At 41.2% G+C, this 13,679-nt stretch overlaps 1 protein-coding gene across 6 annotated transcripts in view; it reads right to left on the bottom strand.

Moving 5' to 3' along the window:
- Window positions 1-10,216, bottom strand: part of CNOT4 (CCR4-NOT transcription complex subunit 4) — a 153,324-nt gene extending 143,108 nt beyond the window's left edge. For all 6 annotated transcript variants that reach the window (XM_030932501.1, XM_030932502.1, XM_030932503.1 and 3 more), the window contains exon 1: window positions 9,944-10,216. The gene's annotated coding sequence lies outside the window, so the exon portion shown is untranslated. The remainder of the gene's footprint in view (window positions 1-9,943) is intronic.
- Between the last annotated feature and the right edge of the window lie 3,463 nt (window positions 10,217-13,679).

Genomic DNA, 13,679 nt, shown 5'->3' with positions numbered 1-13,679 from the left:
GTTTAATTTTAAAATTATAAGCATAGTTGAGATGTTTTCAGACTCAACTGTGGGAAACTTTGAGATCCACATGCTAAATACAGTAAAGGAGGAATACCTGAGACATTAAAGGAAGCATGAAGATAATAAGTGGCAATACAGTATTATTCATCTACCTCATTTACAAAGCAATAAACAAGAAACCTATTTTTTCTCCCAGCTTTAAAATAAAATGTAAAATTTTCCTTCACCAAACAAAGTATGCTATCCAGAAGTACACAACAGACCCAGAAAGTTGGCTTAATGCAGGGTCTACAAACCAAAACAAAGAATAAAAAAATAACTTCAAAGGTCGCAGAACTTAAAAAAAAAAAAAATCCAACCAAAACATATACAGCCGATGTTTAACCAGACCTATTTTTTGATAATACCTGTGCAAAACAAAGACATCAAAGTAAATGAAAGGGTAAGTTTTCATTTCACAATCTCCCTATATACTTCCTCAGCCTGTGGACCTAGCCTTATCCATCCTTAAAGGGAGCTGGTAGTCAGGAATATTTAATGCCCTACTTCATCAGAACTTTCTTTAGCTCTCATCAGGCCATTATTAAAGTCATTCAGTAATATTTACTAGTTATAGCTATTCAAATGTCAGTAATCTCCTAATGACCGTTCTGAACTAATACACACATAGGAAGCAGATAAGGCCTAAATTTCTCTTTTACAAATGAAGTATGTTCATTTCTCTTACTGTAATAAAGAATATTTATTTTCCAAGCTCCTATTCTTCAGTGAATATCTTTAAAATCATTTAAAAACACTGGTAGCTATTGTCTGCTGAAGTTTTTTTTTTTTTTTTTTTTGGGGGGGGGGGAAACGGAGTTTCACTCTGTAGCCCAGGCTGGAGTGCACTGGTGCCATCTCGGCTCACTGCAACTTCTGCCTCCCAGGTTCAAGCAATTATCCCGGCCTCAGCCTCCAGAGTAGCGCACACCACCACGCCCAGCTAATTTTTTTGTATTTTTAGTAGAGACGGGATTTCACTATGTTGGCCAGGCCTGACCTCAAGCAATCCTCCCAGCTCAGCCTCCCAAAGTGCTGGGATTACAGGTGTGAGCCACCACACCAAGCCTACTAAAACTTTTTGAGGCTGTTATTTGAGTAATCATCTATCACTGCCTTCACAAAAGCTGGGCTTGGATAACAAATTGCAGTTTACTATCAAAGACAAATAGACTACATTTCCTCAGTTCTCTAAAACCTTGGTGTCACTTTAGGGCATGAGGGACTAAAGAGAAGATGGAATCAATTATCTGACAAATCCTGTAGAATTTCCATCCTAACATCTCTCAGAATAGCTCCTTACCTCAGTGGTTTGGTCTCTAATTTTTCAAACAAAACTCAACTAACTATCAACCCCAAAATATGCTGCACACTACTGAAAGAGTAATCTTTCTGAAAACCACTTTCATCATGTTTTCTCCTGCTCCCTATCAACCTCTACTGGCTTCTTATTGCTTAGCACATTAAATTCAACTTGACACCAATACACCTTTCATAATCTAGTTCTACCCTACTTATATAAATTTATCTGCCACCATTCCCAGTAATTAACACTTTATTCCATTGAGATCAGACTCCTTACATCCCTCTCACATCATGCTGGCCTCTACCAAGTGCTTGCTCATTCTTTACTGTGGTCTAAATGTCTCCTCCACAACTCATATTGAAATTTAATTGCCAGTGTGATGGTATTAAGAGGTGAGGCCATTAAGAGGTGATTAGGCTATGAGGGCTCTAGCTCTACCCTCATCAATGATAATGCCATAGTAATGGAAGTAGGTTCCTGATAAAAAGCAAGTCCTGCCCTCTCTGTTCTTGTTCTCTTGCTCTTCTACCTTACACCATAGGATGACGTAGAATGAAGGCCCTTGCTAGATGCCAGCACCATGTTCTCGTTCTTCTCAGTCTCCAATACCAAGAGCCAAATACATTTCTGTTGATTATAAGTATCCAGTCTGTGGTATTCTGTTATAGCAGCATAAAATGGACAAAGACAAGCTTCTATCCCCTATATAGAACATACATAATGTTCTCCTTCTGGAGATGCTAGCCTATACAATCTTTATCCAAGTCTCATCTTCTTCAGGAAGCCTCACTCCTAGAACTTCAGTCTGAAGATATCCCTGTACTAACAGACTGGACTCATACTACATGTAGCACACATTATTTGTACACTGCTTTGGACAGTGCTAATTATATCATTATGAAAGTATTCCTGACAAGATAAATTCTATGAAGAGGTTGTGCCAAATTTTCCAAGAAGTGGTTCCATAAGCAAAGTCTATTTGAAAAATTGATTAAGGCCGGGTGCAGTGGCTCAGGCCTGTAATCCCAACACTTTGGGAGGCCAAAGCAGGTGGATCACCTGAGGTGAGGAGTTCGAGACCAGCCTGGCCAACATGGTGAAACCTTGTCTCTACTAAAAATACAAAATCTTAGCCAGGTGTGGTGGCGGGCACCTGTAATCCCAGCTACTCAGGAGGCTGAGGCAGGAGAGTCACTTGAACCCAGGAGGTGAAGGTTGCAGTGAGTCGAGATCATACCACTGTACTCCAGCCTGAACAACAAGAAAACTCCATCTCAAAAAAAGGAAAAAGAAAAGTTGATTAAATAATCCTGATTGTGGATCACACCTATGATCCCAGCACTTTGCGAGGCTGAGGCAGGCAGATGACCTGAGGTCAGGAGTTCAAGACCAGTCTGGCCAACATGGTGAAACCCTGTCTCTACAAAATATAAAAATTAGCTGGGCATGGTGGCACACGCCTGTAGCTCCAGCTACTCGGGAGGCTGAGGCAGGAGAACTGCTTGAACCCAGGAGGCAGAGGTTGCAGTGAGCTGGGATGGCACCACTGCCACTCCAGCCTGGGTGACAGAGTGAGACAACATCTCAAAATAAATAAATAAAGACATTTTATTATATCACGGCATAGTGGCTCGCACCTGCAATCCTAGCACTTTGGGAGGCTAAGAGGATCACTTAAGCCCAGAAGTTTGAGACTACCCTGGGCAACAGGGTGAGACCCCATTTCCACAAAAAATAAGAAAATTAGCTGGGTATGGTCCCATGCCTGTAGTCAGAGTAACCTGAGAGGCTGAGGTGGGAGAATTGCTTGAACCCAGGAGTTCAAGGCTACAATGAGCTAGGATCCTGCCACTGCACTCCAGCCTGGGCAACAAAGACCATTTCAAAAGAAAAAAGAAAAAAAAAGTTATAATATGAATGAAACAAAGTAATGACTAAGATTTGATACTCTTTGAAGCTGAGTAACAGCTACATGGTGGTTCATATCTACTTTTGTACTTGTTTAAAAATACCAAAAGTTCCTTTTTTAAAAAGCACTAATAACGTCTTTATATCATTTTAAATGACAAAACCAAAATATAACATTTTCTTTACCCAAGGAATATGTAGGTCCCTACTGGCAGTAAGAAAAATGTTTGCAGAAAGATTTAAAGCAGAATCCTAATTCTCATCTAAGAATTAATAAAAGTTGGAGGAAAAAATATAATCACACAGACGGGATTTCCATGAAAAGAAAAATTAATCCTAACGACTAAAAGCAACACTGTTTATATTATAAATCTTCATTCAATTAGAGCATTCACAAGAGGGTCCACCCAAATAACAGACGAAAATTTAAAACTTCAGAAAAAATCTTAAGCAAAACATGGGAGGCAGAAAATAAAGGGGAAAAAAAGGAGAAAAGTTGCTACAACCAATGTTCAATAACCCAAATCAGTCAACGTTATTTTAGAAAATTCACAATCTGAAAACACCTAATGCTCTAAGGGAATGGATTAAAAAGTTCTTAAATAATCAGAAAATTAGCACGTCCACTCTATTCCAAAGACTGAAAAACATGCTTAGAAAATTTCAGATATTTCGATTAATGACCATCTGTTTGTTGCTATCAAGAAATGCTCCACCCCTTTGAAATTTCAGTCTAACTGCTTTTCAAAATTCAATCACTATTTTGCCGACATCATTCACTAATTGCTTCCAAAAGCGGTAATATAATATCTACTAATTTTTTTTTTTTTTTTTTTTTAGACAAAGTCTCACTCTGTCTCCCAGGCTGGAATACAATGGCACAATCTCAGATCACTGCAACCTCTGACTCCCAAGTTCAAGTGATTCTCCTGCCTCAGCCGCCCGAGGAGCTGGGATTATAGGTACATGCCACCACACTCAGCTAATTTTTGTATTTTTAGTAGAGATGGGGTTTCACCATGTTGGCCAGGCTGGTCTCGAACTCCTGACCTCTGATCGGCCCACCTGGGCCTCCCAAAGTGCTGGGATTACAGGCGTGAGTCACCGTGCCCAGTCACATGTATTATTTTTAAGTGAAAGCATTTTATTCTACTAATTACACTGCTTTTTTGCCTTGACATTTTTTCCAAACTGGTTTTAGGCATATCCATCCACAAGCCAATTTTGATTATTTTGATTTCAAATTCTACTCCATAATTGCTTTAAAACTCAAGAGGTGAGATTTTAGTAGCCACACTTTTAAAAAGTTATTTTTGAACAGTTATCTGACATACACACCTATACAAATAGCAAGACTTATCCTAACAGCAATATACCATCTGTCCATCACCCAAAGCAATTAAAGCTTAAAACAGGACAACTCTCCCGTATGAACAGAGTTTAATAATAAAGAAACCATACTTGAGGCCGGGCACAGTGGCTCACACCTGTAATCTAGCACTTTGGGAGGCTGAGGCAGGCAGATCACGAGGTCAGGAGTTCGAAACCAGCCTGGCCAACATGGTGAAACCTCGTCTCTACTAAAAATACAAAAATTAGCTGGGTGTGGTGGTGGGCATCTGTAATCCCAGCTACTTGGGAGGTTGAGGCAGAATTGCTTGAACCCGGGGGGCAGAGGCTGCAGTAAGCCAAAATCACACAGCTACACTCCAGCCTGGGTGACAGAGCAAGAGTCCGTCTCGGGAGGGGGGGGAAAGAAAAAATGCCATACTCACAAACAAACCTGTTAAGAGGAAAAATAAACTTATACTCAAACTGTGTTATACCATCCTTAAAGTTAGGTTTTCCTACCAAATAAAAGTAATCATCTTATTTTTGGTAGCTTGTAATTTCTCTCTTCTGATAAAAGAAAAATATGCTACTAAAATCTAAGTACTAAAATCTAAGGGGCCAAAATAGTGGTGAAATTTTCTATAAACTTCATAATTAAATAATAAAAGAATCATATCATACAAAAGACATCTGATGGCCGGGTGCAGTGGCTCACGCCTGTAAATCCCAGCACTTTGGGAGGCTGAGGCAGGCGGATCACGAAGTCAGGATATCAAGACCATCCTGGCTAACACGGTGAAACCCCGTCTCTACTAAAAATACAAAAAAAAATTAACTGGGCGTGGTGGCGGGCGCCTGTACTCCCAGCTACTAGGGAGGCTGAGGCAGGAGAATGGTGTGAACGCGGGAGGTGGAGCTTGCAGTGAGCAGAGATTGTGCCACTGCACTCCAGCCTGGGCGACAAAGCAAAACCCTGTCTCAAAAAAAAAAAAAAAAGAAAAAAGAAATGTATCACAGAACCAGTTAGATTCTATCATAATAGAAAAGTTGACATTTACCACATAATCTTTTCTAATAAAGAAGTCCACATAACAAGATTAAAAACAATTGTGAAGATCTTTTAGAAAACCACGAAACGTGGCCGGGCACGGTGGCTCAAGCCTGTAATCCCAGCACTTTGGGAGGCCAAGACGGTTGGATCACGAGGTCAGGAGATCAAGACCATCCAGGCTAACATGGTGAAACCCCGTCTCTACTAAAAAAAAAAAATACAAAAAACAAGCCGGGCGAGGTGGCGGGCGCCTGTAGTCCCAGCTACTCGGGAGGCTGAGGCAGGAGAACGGCGTGAACCCGGGAGGCGGAGCTTGCAGTGAGCTGAGATCCGGCCACTGCACTCCAGCCTGGGCCACAGAGCGAGACTCTGTCTCAAAAAAAAAAAAAAAAAAGAAAACCACAAAACGCATGATTAAAAAGTCCCACATATCTTCTTTCCTTGCATTACAAAAATAACTGGGTAAATTATGCTAGCTTTTTAATTTGCGTACTCAACTTTTGAGAAAAATATGAATATACTATAATCTTTAAAATATTGAGGATATTGCCATCTTTTATTCAGGAATGGATATTTGCAGATTTTTCCTAATACCTTTGAGGTAACATAAAATATTACAAAATCTCAGAACGTGTTAAACAAGTTTTATTCAATACATGCTATTCCAGTGGGATGAAAACCATTTACAAGTTCCATTTAGATTAAGAAATCCTTTGAGAAAAGTATGTAGTACATTCTAGTTATACTGTTTCTAGAACAGCAAAAATCTCTATAACCTATTTCCCTACTGTTTTCTTCGGAATCAACTGAGCTGAATGTAACTTCCTTCACAAAGAGTCAAGACAGTATTATAGTTACTGTGAGAGAGCTAACTAACGGAATTTTCACCAGACGCTGAAGTTTTCACAAATTAAAACCATTTTACTTAAATGATCTATAAAAATAATAACACTAAGTTTAAATATATTTAATTGAGTACTATTTGCAGTCACATTAGAAAATTTAATTTTAGGCCCAGCATGGTGGCTCACGCCTGTAATCCCAACCCTTTGGGAGGCCAAGGTGGACGGATCACGAGGTCAGGAGTTTGAGACCAGACTGACCAACATGGTAAAACCCCATCTCTACTAAAAATACAAAACTTAGCCGAGCGAGCTGGTACGCGCCTGTAATCCCAGCTATTCAAGAGACTGAGGCAGGAGAATCGCTTGAACCCGGGAGGCGGAGGTTGCAGTGAGCCAAGATCGTACCACTGCACTCCAGTCTGGGTGACAGAGTGAGACTCTGTCTCAAAAAAAAAAAAGAGAAAGAAAAGAAAATTTAATATTTTTCTCACACAAAACAACAAAAAGATAAATTTATTAAACTGAAGAATATAGATTCCTTTTAAAGCCAAGAGTAGGGTGGGGAAAAAAGGGAAGATTTCTAAATCCAAACTGCTTAAACTGATGAGATTTTTTTTATTCCTTTAAAGCACACAAAATCATTTTTAAAATAAAACTCCCTTAAAGCTAGGAGTTCATCCTCTGGCAACACCCTCTTTCTTTAACAAAGTAATGAGTTGCAAGTTATTGCTAGTACTCCCTTTTAGACTCAAGTTGAAGGGCAATACAAAAACAATTTTATTTTTCCGTACTTTGTCATTTGAGTATAACTGTCTCATCCTAATTTTATAACAGGCCAACTTTAAGTGATTCATATTCAAAACCTTCTTACAGAAATAATCTATTGATCTCAAGAATTCAACTATTGAACCTGGCAGAAAGTATTCCAAATTATCCAAAGAAACCATGAAAGTATGAAGCTGCAGTGTTCATAACGTTAGATCAAAAAATTTAAACCACGCAAAAATATTTAAGAATCTCAGCTCCCTATTTCCTATCAAAATACTAACGAACTTTAGATGTCTTCTTTAAACGTACTAAAGATACAAAAGTAAATTCCTTTTGACTTCAGAGGGCCGAAATGAAGAATTCGGTAACTGCAAGCAAAAAGTATGAGGGAAGAAAATTACTTGAGAAAATATTTTGTGAGACAAACACCATTAAAAAAAAAAAAAGATGTATTAAAATCATTTACTCCCTTCTACCAGACAAACAGTCCTCTCCTAGAACTCAACTGCTTACAATTCAGCCAAGTATGACTGCCAAGAGTTTCTAAACCTGTGTTAGGATTGTTCAAAGTGGAAAGCTTCTCCACCAGTGTATTACAACAACAAAAAGTATATTTTTTAGAGTTAAAGATCAACTATTAAATACACTCCTCTGATAAACGAAATGTAAGTGATCTAAAAAAAAAAACTCAAGTTGTAACTTAGGACAAAGTTTGCTATATAAATTGCTTGCAGTTTTAAGAGTATTTATTTGGTCCCCCAAATTGGGGCTTAAGTGGCTGAAAGAAAAAAGTTTTATAAACAGGTTTTCTAACCTTAGTTTACATTTGGTAAAACAGACCATTTATCACAATCAAGTGAACATAATGCCAAATGTTAAGATTCCCAATTTTACAGGTAAAATTTGTAAAAATTACAATAACCCAGTAATGGACTGTCACTGATGTTAAACATTTTTACATATATCTTAAGAATGCAATGTCATGTATGTCATGTTTAAACTTGGGATGTATGTATTTGCACTATGTAATCCTGGTTGCTTTTCTGGTAATTCTTTATTTCACAGTGGTCTGATTATAGCCAGGGCTGCTTCTTCCCATTATACCATTAGTCAGTACATCTTAATTTTGCTTTCACCAAAACATGGACATCATAAGCCACCTCTTGCTTCCAGTTTTCTGCTTTTTACTGTAGATAACAATGACAGTGAGTTCCACCAAATGCATGTATGTGCACAGCTTTGTCATTCTTTTCCCAGCCCCCTTCTTTTCTATGAGAAAAATACGAGAAACTTAGGTTTATATAAAAACATCGATTTTTCTTTTGCATACATACCTAATGGATTTTCAAGAGAAGACAATTTATTCAGATAACTATCATCCTAGAAATGTCAAGAGAAATTCCCAAATCCAAAAATAAGAAGTAAATCTGATATTAACTGGAAAGGAAATTTCCACTCAAATCATAAATGTCATCAATTAAGCTGAACATCAATAAAACTCAAAAATCAAGTCTCAATACAGAACCCACATATAACCCACATGTAATCAAAATATCACTTATATTTGCTAGCGGAGTTCACAGATGAATTCTGTATGTGCGCCAAATTTATCTTATTTTGAAATGCTGGGGTTAATATTGGTATAAATCAGAGCCCACACTAAGTGTCCTGGGCAGAGACAATCCAAAGAACGCTTAGTAGCATGGTAAAAACCGGTTCAAAATGAAAAAAAAAAAAAAGAAAAAAGCCACGTCCTAACACAACAGAGCGAATAAGCGACCAATAGATCACTGAAAGCAAAACGAAAACGGTCCCCTCCGGAGTAGCCTGAATAAAAGATCTTTACTCATAACGTTTAATACTATCCTACCTCACTTCATTCACTTCCCAATTTCCTTTACTTTTCAAGGGCCACCACGGGGCATCCCTTTTTCTGGAAGTGTATATTGAAAGGATCTGTACAGGAAAGAGGGAAGGAACGGACAATTCTCAAGAAGGCTGAGAAACAGGTGGGTTAGCAGGAGCAGAAGCATAATCTAGGCACTTAAGGGGCAGCTTTAAGATGACAGATGTGGTGGAAGGAAAGACTGCAAATCGGAAGAAGCCCTAGTGTGGCAGATACACTGTGGGCTGATTGCAAGCACCAGAGGGGGGCAAAGGCTAACTCCAGAGTGGTAGCAGTGGAGCAAAAAACAAGCAGTAGGACGAGTGGGCAATGAGCAGTGGGATTAACGAGCAGCAGCAGCAGCAACACGGGTCAGAGTGGAAGTGATGGCTTTGGTCTTGGGAGACGGGGGCCAGTGGGAAAGGACGTCAGACAGGGAATAGGGGGTTGGGGAAACAAGGAGGACTGAGACCTAAGAATCCTGCCCCTATGAAAATGCAGGGGGAAAAGCTGGAGACCAAAAGCCGCCTCGGCTCCCCAATTAAAGAAATTCTCGAAGGAGAGTCGCTGCTTGCCGCCGCGCTGCCTTCTGACCCGCTCGCTTTTCCTGATGGTAACTGCTGTGGCGTAAAGAGGAGAGGGAAGAAGAGGAGGAGGAGGAGGAAGACCAAGGAGGAGGAGGGTGAAGATGAGGCGGGGGGTGGGGAGAAAGGGGGGTGCGGCCTGTACAGTCCCAGCGAAGCCTCCGCTCTCTCGTAGCCGGTCAGCCCCGGGTTTCCCCTAAGCCCAGCCCCGCATAGACTCACCCGCCTGCCTTGCCTCGCTTTTCCCTCAGCCGACTCCACGCGCTGCCGCGTCCTCACAAGAAACCACCGAACGAGCGTCGCGGAAAAAACTCTTCAGAACCGGGCCTGATTGCTTCAGCGAGTCCGACCTTTACGGCTGAGAGAGACACTCTCAGCTTTCGGTGGGTTCCACAGCCAGACGGGCCACCATCTTACATTAGGGTAAGACTCCTCCGGCCTCCCGTGCGCAGGCGCACGCCGATCCGGCCAGGAGGGGCGGGGGAGGGGCGGGAGGAGCGGCGGGCGGCTGAGTGGGAGGTTGCAGTGGCCGCTCCCGCAGCACCCTGGGAGTTGGAGTCCTCGGAGGGTAACCGCCCAGGGGCACGCCGGGAGTTGAAGTCCTCTCTCAGAGGACTGAGGAGATCGCTCACCTCACGTGGCTGCTGGACTGAGCCTTTCTTCGTGTTTTGCTTCCTTCTCTGCGCGCGGGTGCTTCTTCAATGTCATTTGGTCGGCGGTTTTCACTAGTCATTCCGTGTCCTCGGTGTTTTTGGAAATGTGCGACCCCAAGACTGGGGCGAGGCTAAACAATTTTACGGGGAGCCCGGAATGTTTCTTCTCTGCCCCGCCCACCAGGGATATCTAAAGGGGGCGGGGTGGAGGTGGAGGCAGGTTGGGGGTACGAAGAGCGCGGGATTTGATCTAGGGTAAGAATTTGATACAGACTTGGCGTCTGTTTGCGAAACAAGGAGGAAACAGACGCCCGTTTAATTCATTTCCCTGTCCTTGCGCATTTGGGGGCCACCACCCTTGATCCCTTCTTCACTGTAAAATCGCCAGTGAAGAAATATACTAAATTGTTCTGTGCAGATTACCCGAGAGAACGGAAGACCCGTGCACTTACAATAACGTGCTTCTGTTGATGTGAATTTGAGAATTTGCGGACCTCTGTGCGAATTAGTGTTAGTTCGCTGTCCTGCCAGCCCAGCTGTGTGCAAGTTGACAAACTACACACATCGGCACATCTCCAAGAACAATGAATGCAGCCACAATCCCTACGAGCACTTAGGAATCATCAGTCACAAGTCAGTCAATGTACGGGTCGCTCCCGTTTGCATCCCAGAACTCCGGTGAAAGTGGTGCTCGAAGCAGTAATTTTTGCTTATTGCATGTATTCTTCACCCACTCATACAGCAAATACTCAATGAGCTCCTGGCTGCCGGGTACTCTTCTATATATTGAGAACACAATGGTGAGCAAAATAGAAAAAATTCCCTGTCCCCATTCTAGTGATGTGTTGGGATGAGGAAGAGGAGACAGGAGGCATTTTTTTAAAAAGACGTGATTAAAATGCATAGTATGTCATAACCGATTTTAAAAACTTAAAACAGGGAAGGGGAGTAGGGAAAGAGGTTGCAGTTTTAAATTTATGAACTTAATGTCATAAGAAGAAGCCCTCATTTCTTTTTTCCCTTTTTTTGGGGGGGGGGGACGGAGTTTCTCTCTGTCTCCCAGGCTGGAGTGCAATCTAGGCTCACTGCAAGGTCCGCCTCCCGGGTTCACGCCATTCTCCTGCCTCAGCCTCCCAAGTAGTGGGACTACAGGCGCCCACCACCACGCCTGGCTAATTTTTTGTGTTTTTCAGTGGAGAAGGGGTTTCACCGGTCACCCAGGCTGGAGTGCAGTGGCGCGATCTCGGCTCACTGCAACCTCTGCCTCTTGGATTCAAGCGATTCTTCTGCCTCAGCCTCCCGAGTAGCTGAGATTACAGGCACGTGCCATCACGCCAGGCTAATTTTTATATTTTTAGTAGAGATGGGGTTTCACCATGTTGGTCAGGCTGGTCTCGAACTCCTGACCTCAGGTGATGCGCCTGCCTCGGCGTCCCAAAGTACTGGGATTACAGACGTGAGCCACCGCACCGGGCCTCATTCTTTCAATACATTAGTTTTCTGTGTTTCCGTTTCCTCACTATCAAACCTAGAGACAACAGTTATTTGGGTAAAAATTAAAATATGTAATGAAGTCACATTTTACCCAAAGTTTGAAATTATAGAATCATGAAATTATTACCTAGCAAGGAAACTTGGGAAATTATTTGGATTTCCCTTTAGGTAATTAAATGCCTAAACATTCAATATGGTTGACGATTTTATTTAAAATGTATGTTTATTTTCTTGTATATAGTACCAATTTTATAGTAGAATATAAACAAAGTAATGAAAAGAACAAAATAAAAAGAAGCCTTCCCATTATGAAAGATTAGAATCATCACAGTAAAAACTGGAAGGGATCTTAAGCATCACCTAATCCAGTGGCAACCTTATCTTACCCAACATTCCTTTTTTTAATAAATGTTTTTATAATATGCTCTTTGTTAGCCTAAAATGAAATTCATAGGTATATAAACTACCTATATACATGATTTCATCTTAAATCAAAATGATGTTCTATTTATAACATAAATGATATGAAGAAAGTACTTTATAATAAAATTATTTGTATTTCAATATATAAATGCTCAGCATGACTATTCTAGAAATACAAGTCATGGTTTGCTAGCACTTATAAATAAAATCTCCAACACTAGGGGGCAATGCCACCCCTGTACTGAGACTGACAGTAAGGTGGCAATTCCTAGGTCACCAATTGTGAGAGTCACTACCATCTCAGGCCAGTACTCCTTTTACTATACTACATTGCCAGTTTTCATATGTTTAGGTATGCATATGTGTGTTTATATACTTTCATATAGACTTATGTATGTAACACTTCATTCTCATATAATTTTAAAAGTTAACATTAAATCAGGCCAGGTGTGGTGACTCATGTCTGTAATCCTAGGACTTTGGGAGGCTGGGGCGGGCGAACTGTTTGAGCCCAGAAGTTCAAAGCTAGCCTAGGCAACCTAGGGAGACTCTGTCTCTACAAAGATAAAATTTAAAAAACAGCCGGGTATGGTGGTGTCTGCCTGTGGTTCCAGCTACTTGGGAAGCTCAGAGGGGAGGATCACTTGGGCTTGGAAGTCCAGGCTGCAGTAAGCCATGATCATGTCACTGTACTTCAGCCTGGGCAACAGAGTGAGACTCTGTCTCAAAACAAAACAAAACAAAAAACATTCAGTTGTATTACTTTGCTTACCTAATGATTCCTCAGTGTAGAACCTATCTATTCACTTAATAAATGTAGTTGATAAACCTTTAGGCATTGTGCTCAATGCTGGTGGTATAGCAAAACAGTGGTCAACAAAACATGGTCCCTGTCCTCATAGAGCATAATGCCTAGTAGAAAAAGCAGAGATTAAATAATCATATATATAAATAAATACAAGCATATAAACAGAAATTCATATATGTGATTACAACTGGTCATGAGTACTAAGAAGATGTTTAAAGGATGTTATGAGAAAGTTTAAGAGGGGAGCCTAATTTAGATTGGTGGGGAGAGGAGGGTAGTCTTTACCACATTAAGAGTGGAGAATATGAAGAGACAGGAGGTGGTTTAAAAAAAAACTCACCACAGGCTGGGCACAGTAGCTCACGCCTGTAATCCCAGCACTCTCGGAGGCCGAGGCAGGTGGATCACCTGAGGTTAGGGATTCAAGACCAACCTGGCCAACATAGTGAAACGCCGTCTCTACTAAAAATACCAAAAAAATTAGCCAAGCGTGGTGGCAGGTGCCTATAATCCCAGCTACTCAGGAGGCTGAGGCAGGAGAATTGCTTGAACCCGGGAGGTGGAGGTTGCAGTGAGCCAA

The sequence above is a fragment of the Rhinopithecus roxellana genome, chromosome 6, assembly GCF_007565055.1.
Source record: "Rhinopithecus roxellana isolate Shanxi Qingling chromosome 6, ASM756505v1, whole genome shotgun sequence".
NCBI classification, from domain to species: Eukaryota; Metazoa; Chordata; class Mammalia; order Primates; family Cercopithecidae; genus Rhinopithecus; species Rhinopithecus roxellana.
The sequence above is the reverse complement of the archived record's forward strand: the minus strand, read 5'-3'. Positions and strand labels throughout refer to the sequence as shown.